The sequence below is a fragment of the Pteronotus mesoamericanus genome, unplaced genomic scaffold (genome assembly GCF_021234165.1).
Source record: "Pteronotus mesoamericanus isolate MK-2021 breed Mesoamerican mustached bat unplaced genomic scaffold, CSHL_Meso_final contig_2, whole genome shotgun sequence".
NCBI lineage: Eukaryota > Metazoa > Chordata > Mammalia > Chiroptera > Mormoopidae > Pteronotus > Pteronotus mesoamericanus.
The window spans coordinates 21,282,030-21,297,421 of record NW_026555084.1 but is presented as its reverse complement, the minus strand read 5'-3'; the positions used below and the strand labels follow the sequence as shown (position 1 = coordinate 21,297,421).

Genomic DNA, 15,392 nt, shown 5'->3' with positions numbered 1-15,392 from the left:
GTTTGGTGTTCCCCAAAGGGCGGTACATGCGGATGGTACTCAGCACGGTGTCAGCAGGCACACACATAAGCATGATTAAAAACAAGTATTTATTGTAGGGAATAGTAGAAGAAATAAAACTAGCACTTCACATATGTGATTTTGTGGATATATTGCTTAGCATAAAGCCAAGTTAAAAAGGCAATTGGATTTTTAAAGAACTCATTATATAACAGTACAGGTGGTACCCAGGTGTGACAAAACATATGGCAGGATGAGTGAGTGGTTAGGAAACTTCCCCTGTCAAACAACGCATTTAACACACAAGAGAAGCAAGGCCCTGAGGTATGAGGGATTTGCGCAGAGTGAGACTTCATCCACGCTGGACCCCCAAAGCCACCTGGTTTCTGCAGCCATTCTCCTGCCACCCTATGGGTTACTTCCCTCTAGTAAGAAGGGGAAGAGATCTCAGTGACCAGGTAGCCTGGCCCCTAGATTCAAAGTCAAATGCATTTGCAGAAACAGTCTGCAGTTTGCTCAGGTCACAAAGTCTGGAGTCCATTAAAAAGTCCAGACTTCAGGAGTCCTGCGTTAATGAGAAGAAAACTGGGCTTCTAAGGAATGAGCACCAAGGTTTTGATCATTCTCCTACGAACTCTCTGGGGGAAAAGAGAACAGAAGCAGAATGGGCCGCTGGTATCCCCCACCCCTGCCTCCCACCCCTCTAGAAAATTAAAAATGGCCTTTATGACAAGATGCCGGCACCGTGCATGAGTCCCCTTGTGGGCATCCGCCCTGCACGGGTTTTCCAAGGCCACGAGGGAGGGCTCTGATTGTTCACAGAAATAGCTTCAGGCAGCTGGAAACAGGGAAGGAAGGGCACAGCTTCCCAGATAACTGTCATCCTTGAGTCTTCACATACTCAGGGGTGGGATTTAGAGGAGACAACTCGACTAAAAGTCCAGGACTTGCTGACTCCACAGCACCGAGAGTGGACAGGGCAGGCACTGGGATGCAGGCACAGACTTGAACTTCTTCAGCTGGAAAATATAACTGACGGTGGGAGAGGACATTCTTGTTACTCTTTCTCTTCTCTGAAATATATTTTGTATCCCTTACTGAGGCATCCCTGACCTCTATAGTCTGGTGGCTGTTCATTTTCCCTCTGGGTCGCCCTCAAAGTGCTGGACTAGTGTGTGACCTGCTGAGCCCATCCTTCGAAAGAGGTCTAAGGGATCCGAGCACGCAACCCCATCTAACCTCAAAGGCGTGTAGTGGGATTTACCATGTGCGCGTTTTCCTGGTCACCCTTGCCAGAGCTCAGCGTTGAGGCGGGCAAACCGCAGTCTGTGCATGAGCCCTCCACCCCCACCTCCTGTGCTTGCTCTGGTGGGTGTGAAGTGGAGCCCTAAGAATTTGGTAGTGGGTAAGTTAAACCAGTGACTTCAGTTCCAAAACTTTTCCTGACTTTTATATGCTCAAACTGAAGAGTCTTTGGTTTCGCAAAGCACCTTATTGTGTTTTCAGGTTACACCCGGGTAGGCTCAGGGGACTGATCTGAGTGGAAGCAGAAAGGTGACTACCCCTTCAATAAAAAGAAATAGGAATTTGAGGGGACCTGCTGCGAGTTCTTGTTGGGAGCGGGGGTCGGGGGAGGAGGTCAAGTAGGGAAGGAAACAATGTGATGTCCTTAGTCTGAGCAGTAATGACAGAAGACAGTGAGAATTGATCCTATGGGTGGAGTTCAAGTTAGTTCTGAGCTACTGTCTGTTCCCTATCTGTCATCCCCAAAACTTCAGAAAAACCTGCTGCACACAACAGTCAGCGCTGGTGGTGACTTGGGGTCCTGCATGGAGCAGGCGGCCCTCTATGAGGGTGACACGGGTGAGGCAGGAAGAGAAGCCCTCTGAGCAGAAGGTGACCTTAAGGTTTGGGATGGAAGTGGGGCAGTAGCCACAAAGCTGCCTCTCACAAACAGAATGGAGGCCATAAAAGTGGGAAAGCCGCAGGGGTGGCGTGAGGGTGAGGAAACGAGGGGCACACACCTGGGTGGGCCTCACTTCATACGGGTGGTCTGGACCCTGGGATACTCGCCGTCCCAACCATAGGGAGCTACCCGGAACTCGGGAGCCTCATCGTCAGAGCTCCGATCTATCATCCTCGGCCTTTCCTCATTAGTCCAGGCCTGGGAACCTCTGATCCGGGCCAATGCATCTCTTCCCATGGAGCTTTGGTCTTGGAATGGAGGAATGCTTGAGGCCCGGCTGTCTTCCATGATTGAGGCTGTAGAAAGTAAAATTCATAGGCTCTGTCCGCAGCCACACCTCCCATGTTGTGGGAGAAGCCACCGCAAGGAGAAGCAAGGAAGCCGATGACCCAGGGAGAGAGGAGGTGACGAAGGAGTCCTGAGGACTTCTGGGCCTCCAGCCCCCAGCTGCACCACTGCCTCCGGAACCTTTTCCCTAAGCTCAGTCTCTGCCATTTGCGTCCAAGGGTGCCCCCTGGACACCACACACCATGTCCCCGTCCCCGGTATCTGCACCCCTCTCCTGGAGGTGGGGAGCTTGGATGAGGACAGAGAAAAAGTCCATCCGGAGGACTGGAGCTTCTCAGTTCCTTTATCTTCACACTTAAGACTATCCAACATCATGTGTATTTGTCTGTTGACCCGTTTGCTTTTATCACCCCCTTCCCCCCCAAAATGCACAGTTGCCCTCGCTTATTTACTGTGGTGTCCCTAGAGCCTGAAACATAGCAGGGGCTCATGGATCGATGAATGATAAACGAATGAACAAAGAAGTCAGCCTGGAAATCAGGGTACTGTAGACCCTACAAGGTCACAGTTGCAGCAGAAAGATCATGGTGCCAGATACTAAGTCCAGATGTTTGAAATTTGTGTGTCCACGCTATCAGTCTGGGGTGTGCAAGTGTACTGGACACACAGTCGGTGCTTCAGAAACCACAGACAGAGAGCAGGGACCCCGGCGTGGCAAATGGGCTGCTGGGAGGAGAGGCTCAGTGCAGAGTACAAAGGTTTCAGGCAGGACCAGGGAATTGAAAAGCAGCTGTAAATAGAAAGCTTAGGCATTCAAAGCTGCCCGGAGGTCAGAGGGGCTGGGCTGGCAGGCTAGGGCACTCGGGCAGGAAATGGACAGAGAGGCACTGTGGTTTGGGCTGACATAATTGGACAGAGATCGGAGGCCAGTTGCCATGGCAGCAACCAATCCGAGGGGCTGCTTGTGAAGCGAGGAGTCAAGGTTTCTAAAGAAGGGGCTAAAAGAGGTGCCTTTGTTCCCTCTCTGAGCGGGCTGCTGTCAGATCCCTGTGGGGGTGATGGTCATGGGGTCAGAGCCAACTGCTGGCCACCATGGCCGGGAAAGGACCACAGGAGGACCCAGGGGACTGGCTGGGGCTGGGGAAGCTAAACGTGTCATTCCCTGAAGCTGTTTGTGCCGCCCAGTGTAGAGCAGTGGCCGTGGCTTGAGTTTCCAAGTCTGAGAGTGCCGTGTTCACATGTCAGCTTGGCCTCGTAGCAGCTCAGTGACCCCAGGAACGATGGAGCAGCTATGCTTGCATGTAAGGAGGGACCGTGAATGTGTTTTTTTCCAGGCAGCTATAGGGATTGTGAGAAGTGCTGCATGCCACACCTCCACTTAGTGCGTACTAGGTGCTATGTTATTGTTTTGACAAATAACATAAACTGTTTCCTAGCAGTCTCCTCAAAGGGCCTTTAGCTTCCGGGGAGCAAAAGCCATGTGTTGTCAAGTTTAGGGGGACCAAAAAAGCCACCAACAGAGACTCAAAAACTCCAGGAGGTGACCCGTTAGACTAGCAAAGTGCCATTTGGGAAGAAAACGTTTGAAAGCTGTGAGCTATCAGAGAATCTTTCCCCTTTGTTCTTCTGGCCAATCCGTGGGCCTGAACAGGATACAAAGATGAAGCCATCCGTTCCCATCCTCTCCCACAGCAGGAGAGAGAGAACAGAAGAGAACACTCTGGAGGGAGTGTCTCTTCCTCACTTGTTCAGTAAGTGGGTGGAGGGACAGAGGAGGGTGCCCTGCTCAGAGACAGCAGGACAGGCCAGAGGCAGACAGAGCAAGGATACAACTATGGGCCCACCCCCTCCTGCTCTTTGCCCTGCCCAGAAGTGCTAAGAGATACAGACATCCCTGTTTGGACTCTGACGCAATCCGCTGTTGCTATGGCAACTTGGTGGGCTCTCTGGTAGGGGGGAGAAAGCAGCGGCTGCGTGGAAATCAGCATTGGAGGCAGCAGCTCTGCCCTTTTGCTGCAGTGATCTAGGTTCCTCGTTGATTTATTCATTCGTTTGTTCGTTCGTTCGTTCATTCATTCATTCAACAAGTGTGTACTGCGTACCTACGGCGCAAGGTGCTAGGGGCAGAACAGGGAACAAGACAGGCAAAGCACCTGCCCACATGAAGCCCCCCGTTTTGTGGAGAGCAGACAATAAACATATGAACAGAGAGATCGGGGAGGTAATATACAGGGTGGTAGGATCTGGAGAAATTGGAGGGGGTCGGCTGATTAGAGTGAGAGACAGGGAAGGTCTTTCCGTGCTAAAATCGGCAAGCCGAGGAGCCAGTGGAGCTGCATCCCGGGAGGACTGTTCTAGCGAAGAGCCAGTGCAAAGGCTCAGGCGGGTGGGGCCTGGCATTTAGAGCAGGAGAAAGGCGGTGAGTTGTGAGGGTAGCAGAAGATGGGGCTGGAGAAGCAGCGGGGCAATGAGACAGAGCCCTTTCAGTCTTGTTGTGGAGCCTGGGTGTTACTCTGAAGGCAGCGGGAGGGACTGCCGGGAGTCCAGCAGGAGAGGGAAGTGATCTGACTGATGGTTTTACAGGACTCTGCTGGTCTGGTGGACAACAGGCTGCAGGAAGGCCAGGGCGGCAGCAGGGGGACCAGCGAGGAGACTGTGGCAGTGGCCCAGGTGGGAGCTGCTGGGGGGGGTGGTTGTGGAAATCACAAGTTAACCCCAAAAATCTTGCTGGGGGCTGAGGGGAGGGGATAAGGGAAAGGACGATTCCCAAGTGTCCAATATGAACCCCTGAGTGGGCGGAGGTGCCGCCTGTGAAAGGTGCAAAGGGCCGCGATCGCACTGACTCTCAGCTCCGTGGCCCTGGGGGGCTCACTGGTGGGTCCGGAGCCTCTCATCATGGTCAACATGAAGCCCCTGAGAACTACAGCATTTCATAAGCAACGCTTCTGAGGAGCTAAGCTGAAAGGAAGCTTTCTTTTTCTTAAAAAAAAGTAGTAGTATTTTTTTAATCCTTGCCTGAGGACATGTTGCTTGATTTTAGAGAGGGGAAGGACGGGAGAAAGAGAGGGAGAGAAATATCAACAAGAGAGGGAAGCATCAGTTGGTTGCCCCCTGCATGCACTCTGATCAGGGATTGAACGTGCAGCCTAGGTCTGTGCCCTGACCGGGAACTGAAACTGTATCCTTTTGGTTTACAGGACAACACTCCCACCAACTGAAACACCCGGCCAGGGCAGAAGCTTTCCTATAACTCACTCATGGGGAAGAAAATAATTATCTTAAAAGTCAACCGCTGGGTGTCCTAGGGTGGTGGCTGAACTCACACAGGGCAATAACTGCTCTTTTGAGAGGTAAATACCTCGAGAGGTTATTTCCCAGCATGAGAGATGATATCCTCATGGACATGATAGGAACTCATGTACAATGGACTGTGCTAAGTGCTTTAAACACATTCTAAAGTAACCCCTGTTGCATACTGTATTAAGAAACTGGAGCTCAGAGAGGCTAAGTAACTTGCCAAAGATCACACAGGAAATGTGTAGCAGAGTACAAATTTGAACAAATGGAGTCTGTTAACCACTCTTCAAGACCAAAAGAGTTCAATTGCTGGCACAAATTAGAATAAAGCAATAGGAATCGAAGAACTGTTTCCTGGTCAGTGGAATCGGAAGAGATTTGGGAATCTTTTCTTGGGAAAGGGGAGGTGACCTGGCCAGTTGCCCTGAGACATTCAGTTAGAGGCACCTGCCAGGATGCAGTGATCGAGGGGGTTTTCAGGAGAGTGTTGCCTGTTATTTGTTGTGAGGTGTTTCCTGTTCTCACTGTGCTATGACCCCTCTTCTGTCCCCACAACTCTAAGTAAAATTGTTGGTATTTGGGAGAATAAGGAAGGAATTGCAGTGCTGATAAGCACAGGCAAGAGGTGAGAACGGAGAGGTGATAGCACATTCAAGAACAGGATAGGGACAGGAAGTGGTCAGGAGAACAGAAGCAACCATGGATCCTGCAGAAATCCTAGGGAGGGAGCTGGCCTCGCCATAGGCTGTGCAATGGGGAAGAAGCCGTTTTACTGGATGTTGAAGGAGAGGGTAATGTGGAGAACTTGAGGAACTCTGCTCATGATTTCATCACATCTCAGTCTGAGGGCTGTCTCCCAACAGAGGCCCAGTGGAATGGAAAGTCCATCTGGGCCGGTACAAACAGCCGTCAGCAGTTGGCTCGAAGGGTCTGCCAATGGCGGCCCCCCGAAGTCTCTGTTAGAGCAGATACTCATTTTGCTCTGCCTCACTCCCACTCAAGCCCCAACTCTCTCCCTCCACACTTCCCTATTGCTTTTTAAACCACAGAGTAGGAGGGAAGAGGAGCGGGGCCTGGAGAAGGCAATTGTGAGGAGGGGGCTGCTCGCCCAACAGTCCTTCACGCCCCGCGGCAGTTCTCTGCCCCAATCCTTGATAACCGGGCAAATGGCGCTTTATTTATTTTTCAGAGTTTGCATTATCCTGTGGATTTGCATGCCTCTTTTTGCCTGTGAACCCATCAATTTCAGATTACAATCTCTAAGAGTCAAACCAAACTTGTACAATTTACTGTGTCACTGCTTCACGGAGACCGCGAACTTCCTTTTTGAAGGGTAATTTGGGAGTATCTTAAAATTTTAAAGGTGCCTACCTTTTTCCTCCAAAATTTCTCTTCCGTATTTTAGAGAAATTACTTTACCTGTGCATAGTTTTTGCATACAGCACTGGGTGTAACAACAAAAAATTAGGGACAACCTGAATCAACAGGAAACCCTTACATAAACCATGCTACATCCCTGCAATGGACTCCTAATGTGTGGTTGCAAAGAACAAGCAGGTCTGCATTCTCCGAGGTGGAAATAAGGCCAAGACAAAATGCTAAATGAGGCAAGCAGTTGTAGAGTATATTAAAATATGACTTTGTGTAGGAAAACAGAACAGATACAACCTTCCCCACAAAACAAAAGGCTCAAAACACACAAACTACCAAATCGGCTGCAGTGGATACTGCTGAGTAAAATGGATGTGGGTTTGGGGAGTCAACTGGGCTTTTATTTCAACTGTCTTGTTTGACCTTTTTTTCCCCCAGTGGGAATATATTCGTGTATTTCCTTGTCATTAAAAATGATTTAAAAGCCCTAAAAATAAATGTGTCTCTGAGGCTGGTTGTCTGACCCCAGGTCGGCGCCCCCTGCCCTGTTGGCCCCAGAGCTGCCCTTCTCTAGCTGACGAACAAGGTCAGCCCGCGTACATGCACACCCAGCTCCCCAGCCCCAAGCTACAGTTTAGCCGCAACCAAGTCTCTCGTGCCCACGGAGAACCACGAGCGCACAGCCCCGCCACAGTTCCAACGTCATGTGTAATGAAGTGGGTCTCACAACAAACCATTGACTGAGAAGCAAGGTGGGGGAAAACAAGCAAGACACAGGACATTGTGAATAGAATTCCACTATTTGAATGAAAATAAACACTGTGGACATGCACACTTATGTATGCATAAACTATTTCAAGAAACTAGTAACAGTGATTGCTTCTGGGAGAGGCCATGGGGTGGCTGGAAGACGGGGGGGGGGGGAGTCTTTGTTACAGGCACTCTGATCTTTGGAATTTTGAAACGTCTGTGTTGCCTAATTTAAAATAAGTACTTTTTAAAAAAAACTAAAAATAAAACTGGACCACCAAGGAATAATAGTTAGAAAGGGCCCTTTTCTAAGTTCTAACAACACGATTGGGGGGATTTCTTGACTTAGGGACCGAGGCGCCACTGCTAACAGGATGTTGACACAGGCTACTGTCTCAGGTGGTGACTCAGTTTCTCCTAAGTCACCTGGGAATGCACTTTTGGTGATCTAGAAATCATCCTGATGCTGTGCCAGAGCACCTCTGCAGGCATCTTGTCCCTTAGTTTCCTTTGGGGGGGTTTAGGATAATAAAACAATAGTTTATTATTATTTTATGCTGGAGTTGGGTCACACCATGGTATTGATGTTTCCAGAATGCAGCTGAGAAAACTCCCTGTTGTTGAACATATTATATACACACAGCCACTCCAATTCCTCTGCAAAGTGAGCAGAATCTAAATAAATATAAAGGAATAGCCCTGACTGGTGTGGCTTGGTGGGTTTTGGTCATCCTGCAGACTAAAAGGCCTCAGGTTCAATTCCCAGTCAGGGTGCAGGCCTGGGTTGTGGGCCAGGTCCCCAGCTGGGGACATGCGAGAGGCAACCGATTGATATTTCTCTTTCTCTTTTTCCCTTTCTTTTCCTCCCTCTAAAAATAAATAAACGAAAACTCTAAAATATATACATATATACATGAATAAATAAATATGCCCTTCTGTGTCTCACGTGGAGCCTGAAATAACATTACGTGCCAGTTTAAATATTGTAAACCCTCCTTTGAGAATGTACGTGCACACGCACACATTTTCTTACAAGTGCGTGCTCTTCCCATGGGTACTAAGGACAACAGGAAGCTGTCGAAGGTTTTAAGCACAGCAGTGACCCGATTGGATCTGCATTATGAAAAGATCTCTGCCTACCCTGCAGAAGATGGACTCGGTGAGGCCAGAGGGGGCAGGGGGAGAGGAGGTGGGAGGGGAGGCAGCCACTGTGGTTCAGGCTAGAAGTGGCGGTGGAGGTGATGAGCAGGGTGGGCTTGGTGGGACACTGGCCATGCTTTGGAGTTTGTAAATCCCTTTGGGGGGACTCCCTGGGACCACCCTGTGTCAGCCCTCTGCGGCGGCACCCCCATGCTCAGGTGCAGGCAGAGAGGACAGGCTCTCCTTAGATGCAGCTGAGGACAGAGGAGCGGGGGCAGGCTCAGGGCGCCACAGCTCACCAAGTGAGAGGGAAACCTGAGTCTGTGCAGGCGCTGCCCGCGGGGCAGGCCTCTACTGCGTCCTCACAAAGGGACTTGTGGAAATGATACGTGGAGTGGAGGCCGAGCAAGGTAGAGTTTCAGGGTTTCAGACAGAGAGGAAGGGCCGCCCCCCCACCCCCGCCGCCCCGCTCCACTTTCCTTGAGTTTATTTCAACACACCTCAGCTCTCTTCTTTGGAAGTCCTTGGTGTTCAGTGCATCGCAAGCTCTGAGGGAGCTGCAGACTTAGAGACGTGTGACACTCAAGAAAGAGGGAGGTGGCCTGGCCTCCGTGTCTTGACTTCATCATACCCGACCTGTTGTGAACCTGTGGCTTAGCCCTTAACCTCCTTAGAGCTCAGTTTCTGCCACTGTGAAATGGTGCTTATCATCCCTCTTGTGGAATTTAATAGTAACAAGCTATTAAATGCCGTTCTTCTTGCAACACGGAAAGCCTCAGTCTCAAAAAGCAGTAATGTCTCAGGCTGTGACCCAGGTGATCAGAGAGGAGGAGGGTCCGCGGGTGGGACTCTAGACCGCCCTCCCCCTTCCCTGTTTCCAGGAGGACAGCTCCACCCTTTACAGTTTTGGAATGTTGAGTAAGATCTCATTGGCTCAAAGAGTTCTGTCGCTAAAACAGTTTTAAAACTTTTATGCACAGCATTCCTCACGGCGACTCAGAGAGTCGGTCCTGAACACAGGGATGGCACAGAAATCAGCCCCAACTTGGGAATCCTGGGCCGGTGGCCAGCATCGCTAACCCTCCCTGGCCCTTTTTGGCGCAACCTTAACACAGCGGCTTCTAGCAGCCAGTTCCATGGTGGCCATGTAAGATGAAATGAATTCGCCACTCTCTGACTCTTCATTGTAGGTTGACCTTGAGTGTTCAGTTGCATTGAGGATGGTTGCTGCTCTAAAACTTCATTTAGATAAAAAACCTTTAAAGCAAGTTGAAGTTGTTGCGTTTGTCTTAGGCCGTTTGTGCTTGATAACAAGATGCCGCAGACGGGGTGGCTTAAATGGCTGACATTTATTTCTCACAGTTCTGGAGGCTGCAAGTCTGAGATCAGCGTTCTGGTGAAAGCCCTTTTCTGGATTTATAGATGGTGTTCTCTTGCTGTGTTCCCATGTGGTCAAGAGACAAATCTCTCTCGTGACCTGATAAGGGAACCGATCCCAATAGGAAGGCTCCACCCTCGTGACCTATTACTTCCCAAAGGCCCCACCTCCAAATACCATGTCGCCAAGGATTAGAGTGTCAGTGTAAATTTTGGGGACACAGTCCACAGAAGTTTTCATAACCTCATTTTACCAATATGTATATTAGAAAATAAGATCAGTTACAGACTGTCCATCACTCTAGTATGCCCCACCTTCCTCTTATTTTACATGTGCAAATAATACTCAATCCTTTAAATCCTAATTCAAATGCCACCTACTTACTTCCTCTCTGAGGCTGAACTTGCACAGCAGTCTATTTGCCTTGTTCATAGCATTTAATGCCTTTGCAGTGTTTTGGGTTTTTTTCTCCCTATAAATGCTTTGTTTCCAACTATACAGTGAGTTCCACGAAATCTGTCTTCACACACTTTTATATCACTCCAGAGTGGCCCAGTAGTTACTCAGTAAATATTTGCTGAGAGAATGAATCAACATAATAGGAACATCTGAGTGCTAGCCCAAAAGGCTTTTTCATTTTGTTGAACTACAAACTGAAGAGTACATGGGTTCTGTTGGTGAGTTGAAAGTAGTTGCTAAAATGTAAGTTCTAGGACGACAGGTGGTCTTTGTTTGATTCATGCTTCACTGACGTCTAGGACAGTGCCTGGCATACCGCGGGCTCTGAATTTATTTTAGTTGAATAAATAAAAGCATGAATGAGTCAATGTGGTTTGAGACAATAGTGTAACCTGGCAATGACTTTTCTTGTGTTTATCTCACATGAGTTAAGGCATTAACGGATTGACAGGGCCTGGCTCCTTTTGATACCAGCTGGCCCAGCTTGGTTATTTCTCTGGAAACTTGAACATATCCACACAGTTAAGAGTTTGTGGGGGTGTTATGTGATTGAGGGATGACTTTCACCTCTAACTAGAAATTTACTCACTCTTGCCTTGTCTGTATGTGGTCCTTTAAAGGATGCTAATTTTCTGCATATTCTGCATATTTTGAATTTTATATTTGTTGTCAGAATAGCTCCTGAAAATTCTTTTACTTATGCTGTGTTTGACAAATGGAGATTTCAGTCTTCCAGAGCCACCCTGCCAAGAGAGCTACTGTCAAATTTTCAATTTCTCCTTGCTATGAGAAATTGTTTGATAGTTTTCTATCAAACAGGATTGATCAAAAGTTTGCTTTATTGCTGACTGTGCACTCATTGAAGGAGAAATCTGCTATGTGCCATCCACCGTCTGGCACACAGTAGGGACTTGCGTAAACGTTGAATCCTGGCATTTAGTCATTCAACAAATACTTGTCCAATGCCTGTCCTCCACCTGAGGTTACCAACATTAAATTCAGATTCTGAGAACATTATTGTTGTTGTCTGTCAGAATCAAGTTGACTAATTAATGTGGGTATGCTATTATTTTCTTGTCTGGCCTCATATTGCCAAATGGCTCAATTAAAGCAATAAAACTGAAGAGGGCTTGATCTTCTTGTAACATTTATCATTAACAGGGACTTGGTTCTGTGCTAAAAAGGCCCTGGTAGAGATTTTTATTGAGCCCTTTGCCTGCTCAAAGCACTATTTAACCATTAACTAGTTAATCCAAATAGGTCCTCAGGGAGACATGGCAAAGCCGTTATCTTTACATCACTGAAAGTCAGGTGGCTTGTTCAAGACTGCTGAGTAAGGTCAGAGCAGGTTCACAATGGTGGCAGACTGGGGTCCAGCCCTTCTTTGCCAGGACTGGTCAGCTGCCCCCTCCCCCAGCATCTGCATATCTGCCTTTATTTTCCCCACTTTAGAGAAGCTGTGTTTTGCCGCCTTCTAGCTCTGTCCACTCATGACCTCGTTCTGACTGTCTTCTTAGACACCTGCCCCAAGCCCTTGGAGAAAGCGCTGGCCCCTGGGAGTGAGCCCGGATGGCCTTCTATTTTAGAAACTTAGTGATGACATGATGTTAGGCAAGTCATTTAACCTTCTCTCAAACCACAGTTTCCTCCTCTATAAAATGGGGGTGTTAATAATAGTACTCCCCTACGTGTTGTGACAAAAATTAAATGACATAATGTCTGTAATCACTTAGCACATTGCCTGGCACATAATATGTGCTTGATGTACCATATTTTGCAGTGTATAATGAGCACTTTGTTGCCCAAATATTTGAGGGAAAAATATAAGGATGCACATTATACATGAATAGTACTAATTCTGTATCTATATAAGTGTTTTTAATTCTTTTATTTATGCTTATGCATTAAAAGTGTAACTCTACAAAGCAATAATGATATCTGTATGCAAAATAATACCCTGGAATACAATAATCAGTTTTGTTTCTTAATATAAATAAATAATTGAATTAAAAAAATTAAAATGAAAGGCTTTTTTTTTCCCTGAACATTTGGGCCCAAAACATGGGTGTGCAGTATAGATGGGAGCGCATTATACACAGCAAAATATGGTATAGTAGCTACCAAATTATTAGGCAATCAGACACATTGCCTTCAGACAGAGAAATAAGAGACTTCTCATCGAGTCATATCTGATCTTTCCAACAAAACTCCGCTGAAAACCTATAGACAGAATAGAAGCCAGGCTCTCAAAGTGCAATGGAGCAGATCTGACCTATATACATCTGTGTTGGCTAAAACTTGGGGGGAAATATGCATGTAATGAAAAAGGAGTAGAACTTATTTACCTGGATGCAGTAAATTGAAGAGAAAGCAGACACACTTTGGAGATATGCATTTATTACCTTCGGGAGGCTGAGCTGAAGTGCAGCTGAGTGACCAGGATTTTGACATTTATCTGCTTTCCTGATGCTTTATGGGCTCTATATAAAACCAGCCTAATGACCTTCCTACCAAAGCTGAACGATTTGCTGATAGAGCTGCAGTTTCAGTGGGCCTTTTGTGTGTGTGAGAGGGAGTGGCTTTAATTTCATTTCTGGAATAAAGGAAGTACAAAGACATTAACTCTGAATCCATCAAAGAAAGAACTCTGTAATTGCAATTTGGCAGCAACTGTTCTTGGGCTGTGTGCACTCTGAAAGCCAGTGATGATTAATCCTGCACATTTACCAGAGCCTAAGAGCAGACGTGCAACTGCATCAGGCAAGAGAACGTCACATTTGATCACTACCGACTTGGGCCTGCTGTGTCATATGTGAGTAGGGTAAGATCAATCAGATGTCAGCCCAGAAATCTAGACCTGCATGTCCACTATAGTAGCCATTAGGCCCATGTGGCTACTGAGCACTTGAAGCGCTGCTAGTCCAAATTGAGATGTGCTCTAAGTGTAAAACACACAATGAATTTCAAAGACATACATAGGGTCCAGCAGAAGTAAGGCCTGCTTGAATGTGGTTGGTAGGGTAATAATATGGGTGTAATAATTTATAGTTTTAATTTCAACATTTCACCTAAAATGTCATATGGTGTGCTTGAGGGTAATATTGTTATGTTACAGAATTACATGCTTATGATTTTGTAATAAAAGATTCTGTAATTAAAAGGGGTGTTATTTGTGCTGGACCCTGTATAAAAGAGAATGCCAAATATTTTTGTCTTGAGTATATGTTAAAGCAATTATATTTTGTACATCTTGGGCAAAATGGAATGTATTATCAAAATTAATCTCATCTATTTCTTTGTACTTCTTTATTGTGTCTGCTAGAAAATTTTAAGTCACATGTGGCTCACATTTGTGTGTCACATTATGTTTCTATTGGGCGGTGCGGCTCTACAGTCGGACACCTCTTGGGTTTGCTCCCTGACTCACACGATTCCTCTTTTTCAGGTGCCTGCCAGTGTCCCCATCTCAGGGTTGAGCGGCCTCCTAGTTGCCACAGTGATTTTTTTTGCCCCGAGGATGGACACCTGACTCAAGCCTGTCCATCAGGAGGCTTTCTTGGGAGGCCGGGTTGGGAACTGCAGGGTTGGAGCTGTAACTCGCAAACCAGAGTGCTCTGGGAGGCCAGGCTGCTCTGCTCCGTGGGTCAGAAAAGCAGACGCAGCTGATCTTCAAAGAGAAAGATTAGAACAAAGCACACGCGTAGGTTTAGAAAAGGAAGAGATGAAACACGGGGCGTCCTGTGGTGTTTGCGTTCTGGCTGCCGTGTGTGTCTGGCCCAGCGAGAGTCTCATCCCTGGGCCCTGGGAGATGTCTCAAATCCTTATGAAGAATACCAACTTTTTTTTCACATCATCGAGCTCAGATGGGTATCTGGCTACGAAAGGAGTCTGAGCAACTCATACTTCAACCTACTTTCCTTTGATCACCTCAGGTCTAAACAGGAATGAATTTTCCATGAGGTTTACAAAGCTTAAGCTTCAGAGCTTCTCACTTGCAAAGTCTTCTTTCAAAACTTCATTGTGTATTTGTACTTTTGTATTATCATTCTTAAAGAGTATCCTCCAAATTACAAAAGTTTCAGGCCACATAAAATGTAGATTTGTCCTGCATATGCATTTTTTTCTCTGTGGTTGCAAATGCAAACACAAACTTTTGGTGATTTCTGAAAGACTATTCTTCCATAACACCAAACTCATACCTACCTTAAGGTCTTTGACCAGCCTCCCTCTTTTTGCGATGTGCTTCCTGCAGATTTGTAGAGTTGGCTCCTTCTTATGGACAAGGTCTTACCTTCAGTGTCACCCCCTCCAAGAGGCCTTCCCTGAATACCCCACCCAAGGAGCTCTGGTGTCTCTATCACACCAATTCTCTTTTGTTTTCATGCCAATTTCTTGTTTATTCATCCATTTGCTGATTGTTCATCATCTCATGCTCTTTCTAAAATGGAAGTACTATAAGAGCACAAACACTGTCTTGTTCATTGCTGTATTTCTTGTTTCTAGAACAGGGCCTGGCATGTTGTAGACATTCAATAAACATTTGATAGGAATGTATCTATTTATCAAATATTTATAAAGTGTTTCTCGTGTGCCAAGCATGATTGGAAGAACTTTACAAATGAATGAATAAAATTTCTAACTTGCTATTATAGTCCATGGTCTGTGACAGATTTTCAATCCCTAATCCCTCTTACTAGGAAGAAAATCGGATCTCATCAACCAATGTATATTAAGTTAGGCCTA

The 15,392-nt window shown here is 46.9% G+C and overlaps 1 pseudogene; it reads right to left on the bottom strand.

Moving 5' to 3' along the window:
• The window catches only part of LOC129066309 (eukaryotic initiation factor 4A-I-like), a 37,929-nt pseudogene that overhangs the window by 7,905 nt on the left and 14,632 nt on the right, over positions 1-15,392 (bottom strand).